Source organism: Palaemon carinicauda, chromosome 23 (assembly GCF_036898095.1).
Source record: "Palaemon carinicauda isolate YSFRI2023 chromosome 23, ASM3689809v2, whole genome shotgun sequence".
Taxonomy (NCBI): domain Eukaryota; kingdom Metazoa; phylum Arthropoda; class Malacostraca; order Decapoda; family Palaemonidae; genus Palaemon; species Palaemon carinicauda.
The window spans coordinates 63,475,540-63,483,189 of record NC_090747.1 but is presented as its reverse complement, the minus strand read 5'-3'; the positions used below and the strand labels follow the sequence as shown (position 1 = coordinate 63,483,189).

Genomic DNA, 7,650 nt, shown 5'->3' with positions numbered 1-7,650 from the left:
TTCTACTTTCCTTTGTGTGATAAATTAATGCTCTCTCTCTCTCTCTCTCTCTCTCTCTCTCTCTCTCTCTCTCTTCATATACAGTATATGTATATATTCATATGTATATTTACGAATCAATCCATAGCTAAATAGGCTACATAGACAGAGAAATTGAGATATAGATAGATATATAGATAGATAAATAGCTAGATAGACAGATAGATAGACAGATAGATACATAGATAGAAACATGGATTGAAACATACATAGATAGATTGACAAAAAGATAGATAGATAGATAGATAGATAGATAGATAAATAGATAGATAGGTGGGTAGCTTACCCAACATACCTGGCTAGAGAGAGAGAGAGAGAGAGAGAGAGAGAGAGAGAGAGAGAGAGAGAAGAATATCAAGCAAATATTCTCTGCATAAACATGCATATATACACATTCACACGCCCAAAACGCACATACACACGTACAAATACATAACCTCTATAGAGGGGATGGCACAAGAGGGGCTGAGATCTCCTGTTTCTCTGTAAGTTTTTAGGAGTGAGGTTGCAACCCTCACCAGAATTTGCAGGTCTGTGTTTACAGCTTGGTGGATTGGTGTGCGCTAGCCGGGGAGCATTCCAGAGTATAGCTAACGTGAGCTATGTGCTTTACCACTGAATAACTTTTATATATATATATATATATATATATGTATATACATAAATGTATATATATGTATGTGTATATACACATATTATATATATATATATATATATATATATTTATATGTATATATACATACATATAAATGTACAGATATATATATATATATATATATAAGTATGTGTATACACACATATATAAATATATTTATTTATATATAGATACATATGTATATATATATATATATATATATATACATATACATATGCATACAACCTTTATACTTTGGATGTTTTTCCAACTCCCACAAAATAAATCAAAGTAACGAATAAGAAAGAAAAAAAAAACACATACAAAATTCCAGAAATTTTTCTTCATTTAAAAAAATTCTTCATTACAGCAAGTCCAAAGTAAATAAAGAGAAAATTAACATTAAATGGCTTTTAACAACAAGTTGTGAGTATAACAAGTCTCTCAATAAAAGACAACATTCATCTTATTGCTTTAAGAAAATATTTATTTCCTTATTTTTCTTAACAAGAAAAAGTTTCATTAAAAAAGTTTTTTTTTTTTGCTAGTTTTTTCAAGGGGTCCTGGAGCTACTAGGAGATTTTATTCTTTGACTATTGGAACTAAATGTCTAAAAGGATAATAGTAAATGGAAGAAGGATAGAAAAGTAGAAGAAAAAAGGAGATGAGAAGAATATAATAACCTTCAAACAACAGTGGATAATTATCTTTTAACAAATATCTTCAATAAAAACAGAAACGAGTTTTCTTTGATTTTCTTCTCTAAGTCCATTTGTCGGGGCACTGACACTCTGGTTGCAACCCAAAATCTTTGACATGCTCAGCCCACAATCATCGTGATTGGCCGCCACTTTCCTACAGCTGAGTCTTGTAAACATACCGATGATGATAACAAGATATATTATAGGTAATTATGATACTCAGCAAATTCATTTGCCTCTTGCCAGAATAGAGGAGCAATGAGATAATGTTGCTTAACGAGTGAAGCGATCTACATCGGAGCAAAGACCTTCTGAGTGGTTTGAGCAGGTTCAAGATTTTGAGCTGCAGAATTTTGCAGACAAACCTCTCATTAACTTTATTTCATGTGTCTTTTTTTCTTGAAAAACGAACTATAGATCAGGATACGCTGTCTGTTTATCACCAATAGGGGCTTCTTCATGAAAGTTTGTCATAAATTTGCTAGAATATGCCAGACAGCCCCACTCGGGAGACGTAGCCTGAAATATACGCTGAGTACATTTCTTCATCTGTTGCCTCAAAACGTCTTTTCAGAAAACGACGGGAAAAACAAAGGGTAAAAAGAAATAACAGGATTGACTTACTGAGATTGGCAAACTTTGAGCAAGCTTGCGGAGTCAACAAGAATTGATTTACGTTCTCAAACACAGACCTTTTGTGAAGTGTATCATACTGCTACAAATTACACTTTTTTTCCTTTCCCTTTCTTTCATGATTACACTCCATTGAAATCATTTCTTATACTATTACCATACGGCATTCTTTGTGCAAAACTGGAAAATAACTTTTCGGAGGAGTGGATATATTTCCATTCAGGTTTTCATACGCATTTCAATCACGTTTTGAATTCGGTAATACTGTCTGAGAGATGTCTATAGATGGAGCCTTATCTTCCTTGTATCTTCATGGTTCTTGTTCTTTGGATTAAAATTTATCGTTCTGGATAGTACAGTGGTAACGCGGTCGCCTTGCATTCGCACGTCAGCAGATTGATCTTATCCTGGGACTTTGATTTCAAGCTGTTTACTGAGGAGATTACTGCTGTGGTTTGCCTTTATTGATACAAATAGGACTTGAGCTTTATCTGACCTCGCAAAACATTGCCTAACGATATGTTGCATCGATCAACTGAACAGTTTGATAATAAGAACGTAATTTCCTCCTTTTCTAAGCATCATCAATAATTCCAACTAACAAATTGAAACATGCCTCTTCATTTGGACTGTGCCCTTGTTTTCGAAGTTTCTATCTAAGTGAAACGAAACATTTTGGGAATAGACCCACATCACATTTTCTCAACCTGATCGAAATATTTTGCTTCACCTGACCGTCGAACTTTGGATCTAAACAGAATGAAACGTTTTAGCAGGAAGGTCACTGGTTTCACCCCTGCACTGTTGAATTTTGTACATGATAAGAACGAAACACTTATGGAGAAAGAAGGCCACCCCATTTCGCATCAAGTCGCTTCGGCTCTTTTGAACAGGCGAACAGCCTTCAGGCAGGCTGTAATCTTATGCACGACCTCCTCCTGCATGAGGTTGAAGCACATGGAGAGGAGCGCCAGGCCAAACATGAGGTAGATTGAACAGTAGATGAAGCTCATGCGACTGCCGTCGTCCACCGCGGACCCGGGCACGTAGTCGCCGAAGCCTATAGTGGTCAGGGATATGAAACAGAAGTAGAAGGAGGTTAGGACGTCCCAACCCTCGTCCTCCTGAAACAGCTTAGTCCCCCCGTACAGAAGAGCCACCATAATCACTAGCGAGATGGAAATAGGGATGTTAACGGACGCCACGTCCGCCTTCTCAGAACGCTGCCAGGAGCCGGTATCCATGGATATTTCGTCGCTGAGTTCAGGCGAGTACTGCAAATCACCGCCGCCTCCCGTCCGATGGTTCGGCTCGTCTTCCGCTAGGTAGCCGGATGGCCCCGCGGTGGCTCTCAGGGTCGTCTCGGCAGACCGCCACACCACCGACGTCTCGTATTTAGGCGCGGGGCGCACGCATGCGCAGATTTTGGAGTAGATCCATTTGAGGCTCTTGGCCAGGATGTCTCCCATGTTGGCCATGTAGAGGAGGAAGACCGGCAGGCCGAAGATGGCGTACAGGATGGTGGTGATCTTCCCCAAAGTCGTCGTCGGGGAGATATGGCCGTAACCTGTGGGAAGAATGAGAGATCAGTGAGGAGATAATTCTGTCTTAATCTTAATATTAGTGAGATAAACATGTAATAGAAACTTATAAACGATTAGAAATGATTAATAACATCTGGAAAAATATCCATTTACTAATATCAAATGAAGTTTTCTGTTAGTGGCTAGATCTTCAGGAATACAAACTTGCAGCAAATACTTTTATGTTGAAGAGATTGATATAAGTATTTCTTAGCTTATAAAGGTATTCTATCGTTATTCCTAATCTTGAAATATTCTATATTTTTTATTCATTAGAATACGCAATATGATATACAAGTTTTGAATAACACAAAATATTTCAGATCAAAATTATATGACAACTTTGAATTTACTAAACTAAATTACGATTAAGACCCAAAAAATAATATCTAATGATAGGTTTAAAGGTCACCCATGAGCGGCAGAGGCAAGGAACAGAGCAGTGTCCCAGAGATCACCCATGCACTCTCTCCACCCAAGCTAGGACCAGGGAGGGACAGTATATGGCTGCAGATGACTCAGCAGATAGACCTTTTCTACCTAAGCTAGGACCAGGAAGGACCAGGCAATGGCTCTTGACGTCTTAGCAAGTACATCTTTCTCTACCTAAGCTTAGATCAGCAAGTATCCCCCTCCTACCTAAGCTTGGACCAAGGAGGACCAGGCCATAGTTCCATCGACAATTTGATTTGCTTTTAAAATAATGTCTTGTTTATATTGCAACTAATTCTATTATGACAAAAACATTCTTCTTCTTTGACAGAGGCAAGGGACAGTGACATTGACCTATCGAGTAGGACAATCCCCCCCCCTAGTTAGGACCAAGGAGAGGCAGGCAATGGCAGCTAATGACTCAGCGATAAACCCAAGGGCTCCCTCTGACCACCCATCCTTAGCTCACAAGGATGGTGAGGTTGCAGACACTAAAGGGACTAATAAGTTTGAGCGGGACTCGAACCCCAGTCTGGCGTTCATCAGCCGCTTTTCGCGAATGAAAAGTCCCTAAAAAATACTCTTTCTGTGAACGATAATTCCTACCACGAAAGAAGAAAGAAAATTGTTCCTCCATTATGGCGAAACTGTTCTCTCATTGTGACAAAAATTTGCTCATTTTTTTCTTTTCATTTAAGCTTTGTAAAATGGTGGAATGATCTTCCTAATCTCACAATTGAAACTCCAGAAATTCAAATGGTTTTTTTTTATGTTGAAAAGGGTGACATAAGTCTCTCTTTATAGATTCTATATGAAAGATCTATTTTAAACGTTGTTACTGATCTTGATATATTCTATATTTATTCATCATATCTAAATATAGTTTATTTCCTTATTTCCTTTCCTCATTGGGCTGTTTTTCCTTTGTTGGAGCCCTTGGACTGGTAGGACACTCTTTTTTTTAACCATGGTTGTAGCTTTGCTATTATTATTATTATTATTATTATTATTATTATTATTATTACAATAATATATATATTATATATATACACATATATATATATATACACACACATATATATATTTGTTATTATATATTTCCACATTCAGTAATTGTTCACCAAAAAAATATATACTTATACATATATATATATACATATATATATATATATATATATATATATGTGTGTGTGTGTGTGTGTGTGTGTGTGTGTTTTACTTGCGTTTACTCATATGTGTATACATACACACACACATATATATATACACATACATACATATATATATATATATATATATATATATATCTTTATCTACATATACATATGCATATGCACACACAAATATATATACATACGAAAATCTTGCTAATTGTTAAAAGAAAAAAAGTTTTTTGTATACTGCTATCTTGCAACCCGCTGCCTGGCAATTGTGTTGTCGGATTATTGACCTGATTAAAAAACAGGACATTATTCTCGAAGTCAATCATGGCAGAAAATTTATGTTGATTTATCGCCTTTGGCAACTGCGTGTTTTACAGTTGCCAATTCGTACATTTTGTTATTTTTGTTTTCACTCTTTTCTTAGTCTTTCTTTGAAGTTTTCAGTATCAATTTTTCTCGTGATTTATTTTCCATTGTGGTTTCTGAATAGGAATATATGTAAGTAATTATATAAACAAAGATAGATAAAGTAAATGATAGAAATATTTGTCTCTTTGATTTGTCGTTTCCTATGTTGTAACTGAAATATTTCTCTTTACTAGATCCTATTTTTGAAACAATACCAAGATCAACCAATCCTTGGTTTTTCGTAAACTCTGCAAACACAGCATAGATCCATTGGTTATTTTGGCTGGATAATTAGGATGCTGACCTACTTACAGGGTCAAAAAAAGGGATATAAGTGTTTCCTAAGAGGGTTTATCTATTTACTTAATGACTTATTCATTTATTTGTCTGTGTGTCTGTGGACAGGATTACATCACCAGAGATAGATCTTAGGTCATGGACGACCTCATTAAATTGTGGAGATGATCCGGATACGGATCTGAATTCTAGATCCGGATCTGAATTCTAGATCCGGATTTGCGTTTTGCGTTTTTCGCCGTTTTAAAGAACAAGATTACGACAGAACTACTCGACATATCTGACGAAATTTTCATCACAATCGTAAACTCTGCAAACACAACATAGATCCATTGGTTATATTGGCTGAATAATTAGGATGCCGACCTACTAACAGGGTCAAAAAGTGTGTCCCAAGTGATTTTTACCTCCACCAAGACGGTTTATCTATTTACTTATTTACTTATTCATTTATTTGTCTGTGTGTCTCTGGACAGGATTACATTTCCACAGATAGATCTTAGGCCATGGACGACCCCATTAAATTGCGGAGATGATCCGGATCCGGATCTGAATTCCAGAACCGGATTTGCGTTTCTCGCCATTTTAAAGAACAAGATTACGACAAAACTGCTCGACATATTTTGACGAAATTTTCATCACAATCGTAAACTCTGCAAACACAACATAGATCCATTGGTTATATTGGCTGGATAATTAGGATGCCGACCTACTTACAGGGTCAAAAAGTGTGTCCCAAGTGATTTTTACCTCCACCAAGAAGGTTTATCTATCTACTTATTGACTTATTCATTTATTTGTCTGCGTGTCTGTGGACAGGATTACGTCACCACAGATAGATCTTAGGTCATAGACGACTCCATTAAATTGTGGAGATGATCCGGATCCGGATCTGAATTCTAGATCCGGATCTGAATTCTAGATCCAGATCTGAATTCTAGATCCGGATTTGCGTTTTTCGCCGTTTTAAAAAACAAAAAACAAGATTACGACAAAACTACTCGACATATTTTGACGATATTTTCATCAGAAATAGATCTTAGGTCATGAACGACCCCATTAAATTTAGGAGATGATCCGGATCCAGATTCTGGACCCGGATAAGCATTTTTCGATATTTTTAAGATGACGCCAAAACAAATTGACGAAATTTCTACCAAAGGTTTTAAAGGTTTAAAGGCCACTCATGAATGGCAGAGGCTAGGGACAGTGACATTGCCCTAAAGACTGACCATATATTATATGATCAGTGCCCAAGCCCCCTCTTCACCCAAGCTAGGACCAAAGACAGCCAGGCAATGGCTGCTGAGGACTCAACAGATAGACCTATAGGCTCCCCCAAACCCCCCAACCTTAGCTCACAAGGATGGTAAGGTTGCAGACACTAATGGCACAAACGAGACTGAGCGGGACTCGAACCCCAGACTGGCAAACACCAGGCACAGATGTTAGCAATCAGGCCGCAACAACAGATCTTAGGTCGTGGACGACTCCTTTAACCTTTAGCGGAGATCATAAATCTCTCATAGCTCTCGTCTATCAATTATCTACTTTATCAGTAATTTATATCTTTTATTTCCAGTTGTATAATTTTTGCACTTTAACTGTCAACGAGACATTTTTATAATAAGTGTTGAAGATCAAAGAAAACTTTATACATTGTCCTATTCAAGTATGTAATTTAGGTTTTGAATGCCTTCTTTAATGATTACACTTAATATTTTCCATATTGTAATTTGTTTAATTTCTATTTATAATAT

General features: G+C 36.7%; 1 pseudogene; it reads right to left on the bottom strand.

Moving 5' to 3' along the window:
- Positions 1-1,047: 1,047 nt before the first annotated feature.
- The window catches only part of LOC137617124 (TWiK family of potassium channels protein 7-like), a 7,543-nt pseudogene continuing 940 nt past the window's right edge, over positions 1,048-7,650 (bottom strand).